General features: G+C 36.1%; 1 long non-coding RNA gene across 1 annotated transcript in view; it reads right to left on the reverse strand.

The window, feature by feature from the left end:
• Positions 1-144: 144 nt before the first annotated feature.
• Positions 145-10,000, reverse strand: part of LOC137653764 (uncharacterized) — a 14,272-nt gene continuing 4,416 nt past the window's right edge. Inside the window, exons 2-5 of the long non-coding RNA XR_011046542.1 lie at positions 7,522-7,688; positions 1,751-1,851; positions 943-1,272; positions 145-730 (exon numbers count right to left, since the gene is read on the reverse strand). This is a non-coding gene — a long non-coding RNA (uncharacterized lncRNA). The remainder of the gene's footprint in view (positions 731-942; positions 1,273-1,750; positions 1,852-7,521; positions 7,689-10,000) is intronic.

The following is a 10,000-nucleotide window of genomic DNA, read 5'->3' on the forward strand; positions in this document are numbered from 1 at the left end:
TACTTTATTGGAATACATTTCCTTTATCTGGTTATGCAGACAAGAAGTGAGAAGACTTCGAATAAATATATTGTGACTAATTTCGAGTCTGTATTTCACGGGAAAACAACGGTAATCAGGAATAAATATAATAAAACTTACAAGTAATTTATTAAAAATATATTAATGGGATGAGAGTACATAGTCAGAGCCCCAGAAATTTAGGTTATATAATATATGAATGAGAAAAGGACCATTGGAATTGCAACAGATGTTGAATAATTATATATCTTGCGTGCATTATGAATACTGAATTGCACGGTAAAGTATAAAAATATGTAATTCACCTTTTAAATTTAACTGCGTGTCTAAAAGCTAAAACCGTTTAAGCCATGATCTCTCCCGATATTCCCCAAATTGAAGTTACTAAATATCTAGTTAAGTACTCTATCCAATCCAATTTGATATATGAAACGATTAAACATTAAAACTTTAAAATTTTGATGAAACTTGAAAAATCTAAAATATGCAAAGAACGCTTTTCATATCAAGAGAGATCAGAAGCCAGCCATCTGCCTCCATTAACACAGATGCATATCAACAAAGTGTTGGGCGGTTTTTGTAGATGGGTCCCCATGCATTTTGCTGGTTACTCGAGCTACTGCTAGTAGTATTGCTGCTCTTCTTGGTGCCTTTCATTTGGCTAGGGTTGTTGGTGCGACCCATATGCATGTCTTTGTACATGGATTTGCTGTAATGGAAAAGGGCTCAAGGTTAGTTATAAACAGACTAATTAATGTAACAGCAAGATGCAATTCTTAGTGTCTAATGTATATATTTTCAATTTCAATTTAATATAATGAGAATGATAAATAACATATGGACATTTAGGCTAACAGAATAGGCCCATATAGATTGAAAAAGAAGATAGTTACAAAAGAGATAGTTTTTGGGGATACCCACCTTGCCTGAGGATCGGCAGCAGCATAGTTGTAAGAGCAGGAATGTTCGAGAACCATTTTGGTGGGGAGGCTTGTGTACTAGATCCGGACAAAAAATGCTAATTTATACCTTTTGGAGGTTAATAATCTCACCAATTAGATGGCTAGTTTGAAGAGTATTATAGTAGCTATAATTATAAGATTATGACTGGAAAAAAAAGCTGATTGCTGGTTCTAGTACTATGCTGTGATTAGGATTTCACTCCTAATGACGTGGATGGCTGGCCTGATTCTAAGGACGGATGGGGGTATGTGAGGAAAATGGTCCAATCGGGGCTTGCGAAGTGATAGACTGTAAAAAAAACAAATAAAACATGATTATTACACTTCTAATTGGTACTATACATATAGTACTACTTGCTACATATTTCAGAGTTGCTAAAAAATCTCTTGTTATCATACACAGTAGGCCTACTGGCCAGATATTTCAGAATTACGAAGAAATAGTACTACTTGCTAGACATTTCGGAGTTGCTCAAAAAACTCTTTATCATACACAGTAGGCCTACTGGCCACATATTTCAGAATTACGAAGAAATAGTACTACTTGCTAGACATTTCGGAGTTGCTCAAAAAACTCTTTATCATACACAGTAGGCCTACTGGCCACATATTTCAGAATTACGAAGAAATAGTACTACTTGCTAGACATTTCGGAGTTGCTAAAAAAACTCGTTATCATACACAGTAGGCCTATTGGCCAGATATTTCAATATTACTAAAAAACTTTCGATTCTTATACATTATTGATTTCACTTAGAAATACCTACCTCAAGGAACACGGTAGCGAAGAGCAAGGACGCTTAATTCGAGTTTGTTACCGCAATTGGCCAATCGGCTTCCTTTGGCACAGGACAGCGAGTGGTCCAGTCTGTAGGTAGAAAGAGAACATTCATTAATACTAACAACGGAAAGTGATTCAAATTTAGGAGTATTAATAGGATCTAGGAAGATGGGCATGGACTTCATACTAACTACTGAAAGAGAAGTAATTTAAATGTATGAGTAATAATAGGATATAGGAAGATGGACATGGGCTTGATACTACCTACTAAAAGAGAACTAATTTAAATGTATGATTAATAATAGGATACAGGAAGATGGGCATGGGCTTGATACTACTACTAAAAGAGAACTAATTTAAATGTATGAGTAATAATAGGATACAGGAAGATGGACATGGCTTGATACTACCTACTGAAAGAGAACTAATTTAAATGTATGAGTAATAATAGGATACAGGAAGATGGGCATGGGCTTGATATTAACTACTGAAAGAGAAGTAATTTAAATGTATGAGTAATGATAGGATACAGGAAGATGGACATGGACTTCATACTAACAACTGAAAGAGAAGTAATTTTAAATGTATGAGTAATGATAGGATACAGGAAGATGGGCATGGGCTTGATACTACCTACTGAAAGAGAACTAATTTAAAAGTATGAGTAATAATAGGATACAGGAAGTTGAGCATGGGCTTGATACTACCTACTGAAAGAGAAGTCATTTTATACTAGCTAAGCTACAACCTTAGTTGGCAAAGCAGTATGTTATAAACACAAGGGCTCTCATACGGGAAAATAGCCCAGTGAGGAAAGGAAATAAGGACTTAAATAAACTACAAGAGAACTAATGCACAGGTAAAACAACATTTCACGAACAGTAACAACATTAAAATAGATCTTTCATAAATAAACTATTAAATGTAAGATAATTGATAGGATATACGAAGATGGGAATCAAAACATATCCACCAAAAGGATGACTTACAAAAACTTTCACTATCACAATGGAAACACATCTCACCTCAAAATGTAGAAGACTGTCATAGACACAAAAGTATCAAAAGGATAAACCGAAATGGTTCTACAGTATCGTCGGAGGATTGAGCTACTACAACAACTGACTGTCACTGTCTCTCCAGAGATTTGTCCTGTCTTTATATATATGAAAAAGGAGTGAGTCAAATGGCACGTCACTGGTTGGTCATCAAAACAAGAGGTGATGGGTATTCCCGCTGGGGACATAAGACCGAGAACCCGGGACATGTGACGTCATTCTATGGTACCAAGAAATCATCTCCATACCCAACTATTACGACTCTAAAGCAATGCGGAGAGAGAGAGAGAGAGAGAGAGAGAGAGAGAGAGCCTATAATATCAATCATAAGCCTACAGTTTGATTACTAACGCCTTGGTATCGAAATGAGAGAGAGAGAGAGAGAGAGAGAGAGAGAGAGAGAATGAATAAATGAATGATTTAAAGTTTTCAGGCATCCTGACATCTAAGGTCATTGACGCCGGAGAGAGAGAGAGAGAGAGAGAGAGAGAGAGAGTGCCTATGATATCGAGCATAAGCCTACAGTTTGATTCCTAACGCCTTGGTGTTGTAATGTGTGTGTGTGAGAGAGAGAGAGAGAGAGAGAGAGAGAGCCTATAATATCAAGCATAAGCCTACAGTTTGATTCCTAACGCTTTGGTATCGTAATGAGAGAGAGAGAGAGAGAGAGAGAGAGAGAGAGAGAAGAGAGAGAGAGCCTATGACATCAAGCATAAGCCTATAGTTTGATTCCTAACGCCTTGGTATCGTAATGAGAGAGAGAGAGAGAGAGAGAGAGAGAGAGAGAGAGGCCTACAATATCAAGCATAAGCCTACAGTTTGATTCCTAAAACGCCTTGGTATTGTAATGAGAGAGAGAGAGAGAGAGAGAGAGAGGAGAGAGAGAGAAAGAGAGAGAGAAAGAAAGAGAGAGAGAAGAGAGAGAGAGAGAGAGAGAGAGAGGGGGGGGGGGAGGGGCCTCTGGGAATCCCAAAATAAGTCTTGTTTTCGTTTTTAATATAAACGAATGTTTGTAAACAGTGAATATAATTTCAGGAACATGATATTACTTCTGAGAATATGTCGTTGCAGAAGCTTGAGACTAATTGGTATAGCCCGAAATAGAAGCTATTACGGAGAAAGGATGCTTTGTGTACAAGTTCATATTACAGAGAATAAAAACTCATATACTGTTTATCACATGTTAAAAGAATTCTCTCTCTCTCTCTCTCTCTCTCTCTCTCTCTCTCGTCAAACTTTTCAGGCACTATCAAACATTTCTGGCTCTCTCGTTACCAAATCCTATTTCTGGCTTACTATACATACAAAATATTGATATTTTATCATTTATATCAATATTTTTCTACGGTATGTAGGCCTAATTTATCCTATCAGATGGTAGAAGAACAAAGAAGAATTTGCAATGAGCCTAGTCAGCCTATGTGACTGGCACGTACTAAGAGAAAGTGGAGCCATGGATTTAATATCAACACTTCGGTCAAGGTAAACTAGCAAAAACAAATATGACCTGTCTCTAGCAGTAACATTAAATCTTATATAATGAAACACTATGTATCTATTATTCTTTTTAGTAACGGGTTGTCTTCGTGTTATGAACTAAACGTTTATCTACTAATAATTCTTAAAATTAACCTGTTTACGTTATGGAAATTATATGTAAGTGCAAAAAAAAAAAAAAATGTATAGCTGCTATTATGGACCACACTGGTATTGTCATTTACTTAATAAAAAAAGAGAAAAACAACAATCAAATCAGGCATCCTTCTATAAGTTACTTATCTAAATTAAAATTTCCAAGAGATTAAAATTTCTTATTCCAAATAAAATCACAATTAGTCGCATGTCAAACACTAATAAATCAAAATAACAGGAAAGTATATTCGAAAGTTGTGAGCTCTAGTCAAACCTAGAGAGAGAGAGAGAGAGAGAGAGAGAGAGAGAGAGAGAGAGTTACAAGGATTTTGGATGCTTCAAAGACTTTTTAGACTCCATTTGCTCTTTGGTAGAGCGATTTAGTTTAAGCATTTAGAGAGTTCTTATGATATTGTCTAACTTATTCTTAAGAGAGAGAGAGAGAGAGAGAGAGAGAGAGAGAGAGAGAGAGTGTGTGTGTGTGTGTTACAAGGAGTTACAAGGATTTTGGATGTCTCAAAGACGTTTTAGTCCATCCGCTCTTTGGTAGAGCGATTTAGTTTGAGCATTTAGGGGGTTCTTGTGATCTTGTCTAACTTTTTCTTGGACTAGAGAGAGAGAGAGAGAGAGAGAGAGAGAGAGAGAGGGGGGGGGGGTGCAGAGGTCCCTCCAGAGTCCAGACTCCAGAGCCGGTTCTGATCAGACGACTAGCACGTGTACAGTGCGTGGTTCCGAGGTAGCTCTTAGAGACAGGCTTCTAAAAGAGCACCGGAGGGGAATCCAGTTTGGCAGGTGGGATTCCAGGTGGGGGGGGGGGGGGTTAAGGACTCCATTGGGGGAAAGGGGATGGTGGCAAACTTAGAGGATAAATAATTATTATTCATCCAAGGTGGCAAGGCACCTGGTTATGAATTACAACGAGGAACAGGATTTGACTTTATAGGAAGATGAAGAGGAAGAAAAAAATATTAGCAATTATAAGATTAGTCTTGTGGAAAACAATAAGATCTTTCTTTTGGGAAATATTAGCTACTGAAATTTAAAGACAAGGGTAAAATATAATTTTTAGTTATGTTTTTTCCCTTAAGGGAAGGCCAACCAGACAGGCAATGGAATGTCCTTACCGAGAGTAGGCCTATGTATATAAAGGATCTTTGGGCCTAATAGGAGTACAAGAACAAAGAAAGAACGAGCCGAGGAACGTAAAAGGACAAAGCATTGAGAGAGAGAGAGAGAGAGAGAGAGAGAGAGACGTGAAAATAGCATATCAGAATTGTATTTTAGAATTAAGAGAAAGAGTGAGATAGAGAGACTTCATGCCCCTGATTCTAGCCATTGTCTACTTTGAAATATTTCTTCAGTTGAAAATAATACTAGTATACCTTGTACTTAAATCTAGTACATTTCAATCTAGGCAGTGGCAGATTTCTGGAGCAAAATCAGTAGGCCTATAGATATGTCGAAAAATCCAAGATCACATAGGATTTAAGAAACTTTAATTTCAACTTATAGGACTTGGAGAAGTTGGAACATAGTGTGGTTAATTTTCGATATGAAAATATTAAAGAAATTTAAATATCGCTGCAAAGTATTATACAAAATATAAAAATTATTAACTATACTCTTACCAGTATTATAAATATCCAAGTCATGATGGACAGTTTGCTTATTTGTGTAACCTTAATCATATTCAAGAAAACCTTTTAAAATTGGAGACGTAAATATAATTCAAACGAAATATTATCAAATAAATAATTATTAATTACCACATAAAAATTTTCTACTTTACCATTAGCTTATCTTAGCAAACAGCGTAACTAAAGTAATTGTATAGTCTCGTTACAAACACGTAGGAAATTATCTTAAAAATAAATTTCAACACTAATAATGTATATTCTTTCTCTAGAACATTTTTATCTCGGGAGATGCATTAACGACAAATACAATATATCAAAAGTACTATTTTATGAATCTAATTCGAAAGGGAGTTAAACGAACTGGAATTACTAATTTGGTTTTCGCGACTAGAAATAGATAATTCGTATTATCTACCTGTACATTTATATGCAAATAGTTTATCACCAATTCTGCTGGTACCACAACGAACGATATATATATGTATATATATATATATATATATATTACATATACATACACCAGTAGTAACAAAACTTGGAGCCTTACTAAAGCCTTAGAACATAAGCTAGTTACAACTCAAAGAGCTATAGAAAGAATAATGATGGGAATAACACTGAGTAACAGAAAAAGAGCACCATGGATACGAGAGCGAACTAAAGTAGGGGTTATTCTAACAAGTAAGAAAAAGAAATGGACATTGTCAGGACATATAATGAGAATGACGGATAACAGAGGGACATTAAGAATAACAGAATGGGTCCATAAATATTGTGAAAGAAGCAGGGGAAGGAAAGGAAGGACGATAGATGGACGAAGTAAGATAATTTGAGTGTATGGTCTGGCGTAGAAAACCAAAAACAGACTGGAGTAGATCATGATGTCTGAGGACTTTGTTCTGCAGTGGACAAGCAACGGGTCACGATGATGATATATATGATAGCTCATGCAAAATATAATAAAGATAACTGAAGTCGATAAGGGAAGACGATGGATTGACGAACTAAGATAATTTGAGGGTATGGTCTGGCATAGAAAACCAAAAACAGACGGGAGTAGATCATGATGTCCGAGGCCTTTGTTCAGCAGTGGACAACCAACGGGTCACGATGATAATATATCGCTCGCTTGTGACAACAACGTCATAACTCAAAAAAAAATTTATTTTTGAGTTATCCATATAGACATATTCATCTTCAAAATGCTGATTTTTTTGGCAAAAAAGTCATAATTGTAGCTAAAAAAAATGATCGCTAGAGCCCACTAAATGTCCTAACGACATACATTAATATGATAGTGTTTTAATTGATTAAAATGGCTCTCCTGAAAAATAGCTATTTTTTGAGTTATGACGACGTTGTCGCAAACAAGCGATATATAATAACTCATGCAAAATATATTTAAGATAACTAAAGTTGATTAAGTCTTTTACCTCAGGTATTTTGAAGGACCGCAAAAAAGGCCTCTCTTCATCTAACTGCTGCGGAGGTGAACACAAGGTGAAGCTGGAACTACGTCTGGAGAAGGCTGTGGTGTCGAATTCGCCGGCGGTCGGCCTTTTATACCTTGACCTCTCGGCTCTGCTGCGTCTAAACCTCACTAAAACAGCAATTTAATGAAGTCTGGTTGGTAACGAACGTGAATAAAATCGAATGAAATCCTAAATACATCTATGTAATATATATCTTTCATCTTTTATCTACGTTCAAATCAAATGGGAGATATCTAGACTTTTAAAACTTATCGCAAAAAATATTCGCAATTTCGCCAAATTCGGACATGGCTTCTCTCTCTCTCTCTCTCTTTCTACCTGGCCTAGCAGCAACGAGGGATATTGGCACTAGCTTGCAGTAAGCTAGATGGGTATTTGGCAGACCTTACGTAGCATATGAATAAATTTTGAGAAAGTCTTTGCTTATAATCAAACATCAAAATTAGCTTTGATTCATAATCATTATTATTATCATTATTATTATTACTAGCCAAGCTACAACCCTAGTTGGAAAAGCAAGATGCTATAAGCCCAAGGGCTCCAATAGGGAAAAAATAGCCCAGTGAGGAAAGGAAATAAGGAAATAAATAAATGATGAGAACAAGTTAACACTAAATTATTCTAAAACAGTGACAACGTCAAAACAAAATATGTCCTATATAAAGTATTACCAACGTCAAAAACAGATATGTCCTATATACAGCATTAACAACGTCAAAACAGATAGGCTATGTCCTATATAAACTATTACCAACGTCAAAAACAGATATGTCATATATAAACTATAAAAAGACTCATGTCAGATTGGTCAACATAAAAACATTTGCTCCAACTTTGAACTTTTGAAGTTCTACTGATTCAACTACCCGATTAGGAAGATCATTCCACAACTTGGTAACAGCTGGAATAAAACTTCTAGAATACTGTGTGGTATTGAGCCTCATGACGAAGAATGCCTGGCTATTAGAATTAACTGCCTGCCTAGTATTACGAACAGGATAGAGTTGTCCAGGGAGATCTGAATGTAAAGGATGGTCAGAGTTATGAAAAAATCTTATGCAACATGCATAATGAATTAATTGAACGACGGTGTTTAGCTGGAAAAATTTTACAGATTACAGTTTTGTCATAATTTTTAATTTAAAGAAAAAGAAAAAAAAAAAAAAAAAAAAAAAAGTGTCAAAACTAACAAAATATGTCTACAAAATATCTTATGAAAGTGAGGTTTACCATGTCTAGTGTTTTTCAGATTGACACACTTAGTCTCTACACTAGCTGCGACCCTCAACTGTCGGCTTACAACTAGGTACATATTTCACTGGATTGGTGATCGGAAGAAAAACTAGGCCTTGGTAAATGAACCAAATATTATTATTATTATTATCATTACTTTCTAAGCTATAACCCTATTTGGAAAAGCAGGATGCTATAAGCCCAAGTGCTCCAACAGGGAAAATAGCCCAGCCAGGAGGGGAAATAAGGAAACAACAAGAAAAGTGTCCCCGAGTGTACCCTCAACCAAGATAACTCTTAATACTCCGTGTGTTGAGCATGGCTGCCTTAGATCGCTAGCAGAGAGAGAGAGAGAGAGAGAGAGAGAGAGAGAGAGAGAGAGAGAGTTACAAACATTTTGGATGTCTCAAAGAATGTTTAGTCCATCCGCTGAGACTCCATTTGCTCAAAGAGAGAGAGAGAGAGAGAGAGAGAGAGAGAGAGAGAGAGAGTTACAAGGATTTTCGATGTCCCAAAGACTTTTTAGTCCATCCGCTAAGACTTCATTGCTCAGAGAGAGAGAGAGAGAGAATTACAAGGATTTTGGATATCCCAAAGACTTTTTAGTCCATCCACTGAGACTCCATTTGCTCAAAGAGAGAGAGAGAGAGAGAGAGAGAGAGAGAGAGAGAGATCAAGGATCTACGGCGCAATATACCTCATTGGGGCCCCCCAAGGATGCTAGCTCATGGACTCATCATTGATGCAGATCACATTCCTTGGTTAATGATCAGAACCAGTTGCTGAAAATATATGCAAATGGCTAAAGATAAGACAACAAACAAAACCACTTATGTAAAAAGACCTGATGAACTCTAATGGATAGGAACTAGAAAACATTGCAAAGCAAAACAACAAACAACGAGATTAGAAACACATTATAAACACAAACAGCAAAATTAGAAAACATAGCAATAAGAAAAAAACAAACAATGAGATTAGAAAACATTTGCAGGAACAAACAACAAACAGAGAGATTGGAAAACATTGCAAGAAAATAAAGCAACGGAGATTAGAAAACATTGCAAGCACAAACAAAAAACGAGATTAGAAAAAAATTGTAGGAACAAAAAAACAAACAACGAAATAAGAGAACATTGTAAGCACAAACAACAAACAACGAAATTAGAAAACATTGCAAGAACAA

This window comes from Palaemon carinicauda, chromosome 14, assembly GCF_036898095.1.
Source record: "Palaemon carinicauda isolate YSFRI2023 chromosome 14, ASM3689809v2, whole genome shotgun sequence".
In the NCBI taxonomy this organism is placed as follows: Eukaryota; Metazoa; Arthropoda; class Malacostraca; order Decapoda; family Palaemonidae; genus Palaemon; species Palaemon carinicauda.